The sequence below is a fragment of the Phacochoerus africanus genome, chromosome 8, assembly GCF_016906955.1.
Source record: "Phacochoerus africanus isolate WHEZ1 chromosome 8, ROS_Pafr_v1, whole genome shotgun sequence".
NCBI classification, from domain to species: domain Eukaryota; kingdom Metazoa; phylum Chordata; class Mammalia; order Artiodactyla; family Suidae; genus Phacochoerus; species Phacochoerus africanus.
The window spans coordinates 158908375-158917388 of NC_062551.1; positions in this window are offsets into that span (position 1 = coordinate 158908375).

Here is a 9014-nt window from a genome sequence, read left to right on the forward strand (position 1 = left end):
TAAAAAATCTCCACTGACACTTTGAAAAATAGGTAGGGGATGGATAGTGCTGATACAGATAAATTGGGAATTTTAAAGAAATTAAACTTCTGAAATGAAATTAGAAAACCATAGTCAAGATTTCTTCAATTCATAGTTGGATTTTTTAAAGAATGTAGTAAAATTTCTTTAGCTTTGTTGCCATGAAGTATAGGGGAAGGATCATGACTCCGAAGTCAAATAAGCCTGAATTCAGATTCCATCCCCGCCTCACCTTTGGGTAGGTACTTACCAAACTTGCAGAATTTCAAAAACTAAGAGATTGTTTAAAAATCCCTGTGTTATTGTTGTCTTAGATAGGATCATTTCAAAGGAGAGGATCATTTGATGCTCTGTGATTTTCAGCATGTCTTTTGTCTCTTTCTGGGCATCAAAAACTAGCTATTAAGGCTTTGGCTTACCTCGATTTTTTTTTTTTTGTCTTTTTGCCTTTCCTAGGGCTGCTCCTGCGGCATATGGAGGTTCCCAGGCTAGGGGTCTAATCGGAGCTGTAGCTGCTGGCCTACACCAGAGCCACAGTAATGCCAGATCCAAGCCTGGTCTGCGACCTACACCACAGTTCACGGCAATGCCGGATCCTTAATGCACTGAGCAAGGCCAGGGATAGAACCCACAACCTCATGGTTCCTAGTCAGATTCGTTAACCACTGCGCCACGACGGGAACTCCCTGGTTTATTTCTTCTATTGTAATGATCAGCAGTACAAAGTGTCAACAGCCCTAAAGACAATGTTGCCTCTCCTTAGAAAGGGGTAGCCTAGGAGTTCCCATTGTAGCCAGAGTTGCCACAAGCTGGGGTGAAGATCCCAGATGCACCTCGTATCTGGTGTTTCTGTGGCTGTGGCGTAGGCTGGCAGCTGCATTTCCGATTCGACCCCTACCCTGGGAACTTCCATATGCCTCGGGTGTGGCTGAAAAAAGAAAAAAAGAAAAGGACAGAGATTTCCCTCCAGACTATGCTCCTTCTTCACTAACTTAATTAGTAAAAGGTAACGCACTGAGAGAGTGAACGATTACTCAATGCTCAGGGTTTCTGCCATTCACCTCCTCCTCTCAATTTGAGGAGTTATGCACTTTCTCAGACCTGTTCATTGGACTCTTATCATGCAGATTAAGAATGGGGAATAGGAGATGGAAAGATAATCTGGAGGAAAAGAAGAATTTAAATTTAGCCCAGAGAGACTGGGTCAATCTACATAATAAAAACTGTGAGAAAGAGTGGGGGACGGGGAAGAAAGAAGGAGGTTTAATTTTTTCTTTTTGAAAATTGGCTAGAGACAACATAGTTCAACAACTTGTTTGGTTAAATATCAGCCAAAGGTATTTATCTTCCTCAGCATGTATGGCTTATAGTAATACCATGTTAGTATTAAGTAAATTATTGGAGAGACAATAAAAAGAAATGTTGGGAGTTCCCATTGTGGCTCAGAGTTCCCCTTGTGGCTTAGCAGTAATGAACCCATGAGGATGCGGGTTTAATCCCTGGCCTCGATCAGTGGGTTAAGGGTCCGGCACTGCCAAGAGCTGTGATGCAGGTCGCAGACGCGGCTCAGATTCCTCACTGCTGTGGCTGTACGTAGGCCAGCAGCTGCAGCTCCGATTTGACCCCAGCCTGTGAACTTCCATATGCTTCGGGTGCGCCCTAAAAAGACACACACGCACAAAAAAAAGCGAGAAATGCTAATAATTATTATAAAAAATTATAAAACTATTTTTAAAACCCCTATCACATCTAATCTTGAGAGGGATGGAGTAGACACAGGTATTTTTAGAAGTCTCAATAAAGGATCGCAGATAAGGAGGGAAACTTATGGGACCTTGGGAGATCCCTGTAAGTAAATAAATTGCTCAAAAAAGCCAGCAGAACCAGGCAGGTTTGCTCCATTAGAGGAGCGTTGAGAATGGCCTCAGGTTGTTGGGTGGGGGATGGGATGAGGCCTGCATTCATATTCAGACCGAGGGCAAGAGTTTGAGGACCAGCCTTATGCGGATTTGAATACACACCTTACCTGATACTAAGGAGGATCTACTACTCCCAGAAAGGAAGAGGCAGGCTTTTCCAACCCCCACTCTCCTTGGCTGATGATAACTGTATCCCACAGATCCTCGGGGCAGAGCTTCCGTGCCTGCCCGCTTGCATCTTTCGCAAGCGTCCTATCCAAATAAATCTATTTCTTGCCTATCACTTTGTCTCTCGCTGAATTCCTTCTGCGCAGAGACCTGAAAAACCTGAACCTCAGTGAGTCCAGACACAGGGTGAGTGACTAATTTAAAACCTTGGGTTCCAGTCTCAATCTGGGTTTAGACTGGGTTCAAGTCCCGGCAAGTAGATTCAAATCCTGATCTGGGTTTGAGCCAGGTTTGAGTCCTGGCCTGTGGGTTCAAGTCCCAATCTGGGTTCTGGCTAGGTTCAGGCCATTAATACCATCAGTTTCAATCTCATGTTTGTGTATTAGTGAAGCAGTAGCATTTGTAGTGACTATTCATTAGCAATTAATTCGATAGAATTTAAACACTAATGCTTCCCTATGCCTTCCTCAAGGGCAGTCAGTCTCCACTTCTCCGACCATTTGGTGCACATTCTTTTCTGTACCCTTCAATGCTTAATCAATCATGTACTGCCTTAGGCTAAGCAATCTCATGCTTTTATGCAATAATGGGGGAGAGGAGACCCACTGGATTGTAAATTTGGAAATAAGAATGGTAGTGCGGAGTCTCTCACTCATTGCTGTGTAATTTGGGCAAGGTCATTTTACCTAACACTTGGTTTCTTCAACCATAAAATGAGGTTTCTGAAACTAAAGTCACTAGGGATACTTCCTGGCCGTGGGTTTCTTATACTTTGAACAAGTTTTCTCACGCCAGGAGTCCCCCTCCCCACTGACCCCCAGTAAGGAACGTGGTGCTGCCCCAGTAACCCGAGAGAATTGGGGAGGGGCCAGTAGGAGGGAGGAGAGGACCAACATCCCAGAATCCTTGGCGCTGGGATCCATCTTGGTTAAGAGATGCACCTGCCACCAAGAAGGACCTGGAGCCAGACCAAATATGGGCCAAGCAAGGTGAATGGCCAGAGACAAACCAGAAACTAAGCCCATTACCACAAAACCTGAGACTGTGAGCCAAATGGCAGAGCAGTTCTCCTGGGTTCCTTTAGCTTGCTGTTCTCTACCTCTGAGCCCCTTCCCAGGAAAGGCTTTTGTTTTGTCATCATGTGTGTCTCCTTAGACAATTCACTTTGTTTTAAGTTAAAAAAAATTTTTTGACCCAGCTGCACATACGTGTGTGTGTATATGTGTGTATGTATATATATATATATATATTTTTTTTTTTTTTTGCCTTTTTAGGGCTGCACCTGCGGCACATGGAGGTTCCCAGGCTAGGGGTCCAGTCTGAGATACAGCTGCTGGCCTACACCTCAGCCACAGCAATGCCAGATCCGAGCCATGGCTGCGACCTACACCTCAGCTTGCCGCGATGCCAGATCCTTAACCTGTTGATCGAGGCCAGGGATCGAACCCCTCAACCTCATGCTTCCTAGTTGGATTCGTTTCCACTGCACCATGATGGGAACTCCACATGTATATATTCTTTTTTCTCACATTATCATGCTCCATCACAAGTGACTATAGTTCCCAGTGGTACACAGCAGGATCTCATTGCTCATCCATTCCAAAGGCAATAGCTTGCATCTATTAACCCCAAATTCCAGTTCATCCCACTCCCTCCCCCTCCCTCTTGGCAACCACAAGTCTGTTTTCCATGTCAATGATTTTCTTTTCTATGGAAAGTTTCATTTGTGCTGTATATTAGAGTCCAGATATAATGATATCATATGGTATTTGTCTTTCTCTTTCTGACTTACTTCATTTATTTTTTTTGGTTTTTTATTTTATTTTATTTTTTGTCTTTTTGCTATTTCTTGGGCCACTCCCGTGGCATATGCAGGTTCCCAGGCTAGGGGTCCAATCGGAGCTGTAGCCACCGGCCTACACCAGAGCCACAACAACGCGGGATCCGAGCCGCGTCTGCAACCTACACCACAGCTCACGGCAACGCCGGATCGTTAACCCACTAAGTAAGGGCAGGGATCGAACCCGCAACCTTATGGTTCCTAGTCGGATTTGTTAACCACTGTGCCACGACGGGAACTCCGACTTACTTCATTTAGTATGTGAGTTTCTAATTCCATCCATGTTTCTGCAAATGGCATTATTTTGTTATTTTTATGGCTGAGTAGTATTCCATTGTGTGTGTATACCACTTCTTCCTAATCCAGTCATCCGTTGATGGACCTTTAGGTTGTTTCCATGTCTTGGCTATTGTGAATAGTGCTGCAATGAACGTGCAGGTCCTTGCGTCTATTTCAAGGAAAAGTTTTGTCCAGATACATGCCCAAGAGTGGGATTGCTGGGTCATACGGTAGTTTTCTAAGGTAACTTTATACTATTTTCCCTAGTGGTTGTACCAATTTACATGCCCAACAGTATAGGAGGGTTCCCTTTTCTCCACACTCTCTTCAGTTGTTAGTTGTGGACTTACTGATGGCTATTCTGACTGGTGTGAGGGAGATGGTAGCTCATAGCAGTTTTGATTTGCATTCCTGTAACAGTGACATTTTTTCATGTGCTCGTTGGCCATCTGTGTATCTTCTTTGGAGAATTGTCTCTTCAGCTCTTTTGCCCACGTTTCCATTGGGTTGTTGGCTTTTTTGCGGTTGAGTTGTAGAAATCGTATATTTTACAGATTAAGCCCTTGTCAGTTGCCTCATTTGAAACTTTTCTCCCATTCTGTACGTTGTCTTTTCGCTCTTTTTTTATGGTTTCCTTTGCTGTGGACAATTCACTTCTGAGTGTTAGATTCACACCCACAACTGGGCCCTGGATGGGATACCCCTGCCTGCAGCGAACCCAGGTGTGTTCTCTAGGAGATGTTCTTGAACTGTCTGATGGGTGCCTAGTCTGGATTAGGTGTGGTCTCTGTTCCTCTATAACAACTCCTGTGGACTGGACTGTAATACAATGTTATGAATCGTCAGAAAACTAAGTTCACTAAAGGATTTATAAATTATACATGTTCCTGGAGTGCCCACTGTGGCACAGTGGGATCAGCAGCAGCATCTCTGCAGCACCAGGACACAGGTTTGATCCCTGGCCCAGCGTAGTGGGTTAAAAGATCTGGCATTGCTGCACAACTGTGGCTCAGGTCTGATCCCTGGTCAGGGAGCGCCATATGCTACAGAGCAGCCAAAATGTGGGGGGGAAAAGAAAGCATATATATATGTTCCAATACATAAACAGTACAGTATAGGTATGTAACAAAATGAATTAAAGGAGTTCCTGCAAAAAAAAAAAAACAAAACTAGAAATTTATGCAATAAAACCACTGCCCTTTTTCATAAAGCATTTGTTACAAGTGAATGACTAAGGCATCTGAATCTTTCGTTGGTTTTAAATTTTATTTTTATTTTTGTCTTTTCTAGGGCCGCTTCCGAGGCATATGGAAGTTCCCAGGCTAGGGGTCCAATCAGAGCTGCAGCTGCTGGCCTACACCAGAGCCACAGCAACGCCAGATCCGAGCTTCATCTGCGACCTACACCACAGCTCACAGTAACACCAGATCCTTAACCCACTGAGCAAGGCCAGGGATCGAACCTGCGACCTCATGGTTCCTAGTCAGATTCGCTAACTACTGCGCCACAACAGGAATGCCTCTTTGGTTTTAAATTTTAAAGCAAATGTCTAAAATAAAAGTAGACGAGACACACTTTACATAAAATTTGGAACATTTATTTAGGCAAAAAAAAAAAAAATCCCCAAAACAAAAATCTGTACACACAACATTAATATCTAATATCTAAGTGATGTCCTGATTTAAAGTATATTGTGACTCAGGTACAGGACACTCCCATTCACCCGGCCACAGTGAGACAGTGCCGTCAGTCCAGATAACTGAGAACATCTGAAATGTATACATATTACACTTTCCAATGAATTTTTCATATCCTTTGAAAAGAGTTAAACACTTCCATCAGAATTCAAGCAAAAGATAGCTTTTCTCACTCTCACAAGTCAGTGATTTGAAACTTTTATTCTTACAGATTATCTGAGAATATAAATCTTGGCATAACATCTTTCTTTTTTTTTTCTTTTTTTTTTTTTGGCTGCACCCATGACATTCAGAAGTTCGCAGGCTAGGGATCAAACCCGAGCCACAGCAGTTACAACACCAAATCCTTATCATCTAGACCATCAGGAAATTCCCACATCCTCCCATTTTTAAAGGGAAAAAATACTCTCAAGAATTTCCTGCTTTTATGAAAATGTGTCTCAGCTTTCATTAGCTAAGTAGCTTCCTTTCTAAGCTGATTAAAATAAGCTTAAAAGAACTCAATTTGAATAATTTTCCAAAAATAAGTTCAAAATTAAGCACCTATTATTAATGAACTGCATTTATGATTTCCCACAATATTGATAAATTTGGATTTTCTAAATATTCTTAATAGCCATTCTGTCTAGTTATGAAGTTAGGTTGTGCTATCCAAAAGAGCTTTGCTTCATCCAGAGAAATGAGAAATAGCATTGATTTTCCCATAATTTACCCCAAAAAATTGGAGGAGGGGAAAAATGGGCAGAGAAAGCTCTTTCTTAGGCTACCAATCAGTTAACATAGAGTATCTTAGGTAAGATTTAGAAATCAAAGAATGCATAATTAGGAGCATACATGTCATGCAAAACCTATGAAATACTAAAAAAGATAAAGCAACTACTCAATTAAAGCACATTCAGCAAAATTTCCTATCACACTGCTATTCTCATCACTGGATGAAGGCTGGATTAGCATCATTACTTAAACAGTTCATGAATTAACACAAAATTGAAAAATGTGCCAATACAAAGAGAATGATAAAGATTAAACACCCAATATCCACACAATTATTTGAAACGGCTACAGTGGATTTGAGAGGGAAACCCTAAGTTTGTAAACCTCTCCGTAAGCTGTCTCAGAACACAACTCTGAAGCCTTAGCCATATGAAGTCCCCAAATAAGTAACATACAGATGAAACTGCCCATATCGGCCAACAGTATGATACTGCCTTTAATTTACACCTTTAGCTTAATAATACTGTTTCTTCCAAGATGAAAGTTGAACAATAACCAAATAATGTAAACATACCATTAGAGGGCAGGAGAGGGGTGGGTTTCAACATATATGATACAGTAAGTTTATTTTCTTGGCTACTCATGACCTCTCTTCAACCTTGGGTACCACTGCATATTGTTCTGTTGGGGGCTGGTGTCAGGCATTTTAAAGCACTAAGCCAAAACTATGGTTCATTAATTGTTTCTGCCCAAATTTACACATATTAAAACAAATGTTTTTCATTAAAATGTGCTCCAAAAGCCTAGAAGATGGCCCAATACTATTTTTGAGCACGGCATAATTAAAAATATAGCCAAATAAAAGTAACTGATCAGAAAAGGGGCAAATTCAAAAGGTCCCACTAGCAATAGATAGATTCCTAGGCTGGATATACAGGACTGATGTTTTAAAACATAACTTTTTGATTCTTTGGAAGTTTGCAAATGAACGACAGCATGAGATTAAATTCTTAGTAGCCTTATGAGATTCACCTCCACCTGGGTAATTCACTTAAAATGACTAGTGCCACTAAGTGGCATTTCTGTCCAGGAGTGAGGAGCAGCAATATTCAAGGTCAATTCCTGGATCTGTGGGTGTGATATGATTTTTTAAATCCTCAACTGCGTCAGAAGCGACTGAATCCTTGGCCAGAGAGTAAACTAACCCCTTCTTACTACTTGATTTATTTCTTTTCAACTGCAAAAAGAAAAAAATTTTGGAGTATAAAGACAACAGTAAAACTGACTTTTTTTTTTTGCTTTTCAGGGCCACACCCATGGCATATGGAGGTTCCCAGGCTAGGGGTCAAATTGGAGCTGCAGCTGCCAGTCTACACCATATTCATAGCAATGCAGGATCCGATCCACGTCTGCGACCTACACCACAGCTCATGCCAATACTGGATTCTTAACCTACTCAGGGAAGCTATGGATGGAACCTTTGTCTTCGTGGATGCTAGTCAGATTTGTTAACCACTGAAACATGACGGGAACTCCAAAACTTACTTTATAGATAGAAAGAGATGCCTGGAGTTCCCGTTGTGGCTCAGTGGTAATGAACCTGACTAGTATCCATGAGGACACAAGTTTGATCCCTGGAGGTGCTCAGTGGGTTAAGGATCCAGCATTGCCGTGAGCTGTGGTGTAGGCTGCCGATGGGGCTCAAGATCTCGAGTCGCTGTGGCTGTGGCATAGGCCAGCAGCTGCAGCTCTGATTCGGCCCCTAGCCTGGGAACCTCCATATGCTGCAAATGTGGCCCTAAAAAGCAAAAAAAATTAAAAAAAAAAAGAAAGAATGAGATGCCTTGTTTACTTTTGCTTTAATTTCAGACTCTTCTTGTTTTACCCAGTGATACCAACATGCATCATTGTAGTCTTTAGTCCATCTAAACCTTGCTGCTGCCTGTGGACTGATGTAGAGAGAATTTGCAGTAACTGAGCACACCAATGATTTGAGCAATGAGTGGTTCAACCCTAGTTGACATTGTGCTTGAAACAGCACCTCTAAGCCACTGAAGAGGTAACCTTTGAAGGCATCGAGTACTGTTACATTCTCATGTACAAATTCAAAAGGGAGGCCTAATAGATTCTACCTGTAGAGATAGGCCAGTTATACCTTGTAATTTCAATTTATGTGTATATATGCTATCCTTTAGCCAGATTCAAAACCTTATAGACAGTTCTGTGCCATAATCAGATACACAATTTTAAGAGCCATCCCAACCTCAAAGGCACTACAATTTTTATGTATTTGGGATGTGACCGTATTTTGTTTTTAAGACTCAGAAGTATCTGGCCAGTACCAGGGCTCAAAGTAGGAAGTTTAAATTTAAATAT